Raw genomic sequence first — 1,595 nt, 5'->3', positions numbered from 1 at the left:
TCCCTGCAAGCCAAAGCATGCTGCTTCCATGGCAAGGTGAGACGAGCCACCTCACTGCCACCCCAGTGCTCGTCCCTGCCTGCAGCCTAGGAAATGGCTGTGCCAACCCTGGGGAGAAAACACCCGGGTCATTTGTAAACACTAGTTATAACCTATATCTTTTGTCTCTGGAAACTTTGTCCCGGTTACACCCGATTGTCCTCTTGCCGATCTCTACAAGCAGCAAAGATAACAGCATTCAGCCCTGGCCAGGCTCTGCAAAGCCCTGGCAACACCCTGCAGAGTCAGGAGCCAGCGTAACCCCACCGGCACCTGCCAGCCAGCAGTAACACCTTCTCGTTCAGGCTCTGTCTTGGCCAGTGGGTTTGCTGATGCTTACATGAGACCTTCATAGCCAATCTTGTATGTCTCCATGGACAAAGGCAGGCTGGGATGTGCCACTGTGTGGCCCCAGCCTCCTGGTCTGGGGGCTCTACCAGCCTCTGAGAGGCCACTCCGATGTAAAAGGCAAGTGGGTTTGGAGTGGGAAGGTCAAGATCACTGCAGTTAAGCTGAATTTTAATCATCATGTAGACCCGACTAAATGCCAGAATTGGGCTTTTATTTGAATGTTCCTCAATTCTGCAACTACGTAATTTCCTCTGCCTAATAAAACATGAAGTTGTGCAGCTGCCCTCAGTTACTGGCAAACTGATACACAATTCAAGATGCTTCTCAATAGCATTTTTTTCCCAGTTTCTAGAGCCGTCTGCCTTTCTAGCTAAGGTTACATCATTGTTGTCTTTAATAATTTAGAGACCATCCTACTTACTCTAATGCAATCGTCATGTTTGGCTGTCAGTTAGAGCAAGAACAGTGAGCAATGAATCACAAATCAGTGATTTTCTGTACTACTTATTTGCCCAAATTCTTCAGGATTAAGAGCTTAAGTTGTACGCTGGGCTCATGTTTCCTTATTTTTAAGAGGAATCAGAAGGATTGCTCATGCGTTTCCAATTCGTCTCCTTCCTGTCATCCCAGCCCTTCTGCTGGTTTGGCTGAGAAGCTTCGTGATTTTTTAAGGGCACAGGAGGACGTGGCCCCCACACCACATGCATGTGCAAGGGCAGGTGCATGTGTGCGTGCCTGCATATGCACAAGCACCTCTGTGTCGACCGATTTGACAATGGTAGCTGTCTCATATATACTAAACTTTTACCTGTTTTACAAAAATAAGTGCATAGATAGAGAGCTCTAGTTTCTGTCGCTGCTTTGGGAAAGGCTGTGCTTGTTAGAAGTCAGAGAAGACTCAGAAAAAGAGCTGTAACCCAGCGAAGGGTATCAGAGAGGAAGAGGGACGGGAGGTCAACATAGAGAATGTCGAGGGAAGCTTAAAGTTACAATCAGCCTGTCATTGTCACACATATTGATGAAGGAATACTGCTTTGGCTCAGAAACAGGTACTTATTGCCGTGCAGATATTAAAAGGAAAAGCACTTTGGGTTTCAAAGGGAAGCCTCTCTCCTCTGTGAGTTATTGCTGTCTGATCATTCATAATTTGATGGCAGAAGAAAAATGGCTGGAAGATCACATGGCAATTTATTGGCTGGTGTGCC

This window comes from Haliaeetus leucocephalus, unplaced genomic scaffold (assembly GCF_000737465.1).
Source record: "Haliaeetus leucocephalus isolate CR32 unplaced genomic scaffold, Haliaeetus_leucocephalus-4.0 Scaffold340, whole genome shotgun sequence".
NCBI lineage: Eukaryota > Metazoa > Chordata > Aves > Accipitriformes > Accipitridae > Haliaeetus > Haliaeetus leucocephalus.
Note: the sequence above shows the minus strand (reverse complement) of the source record.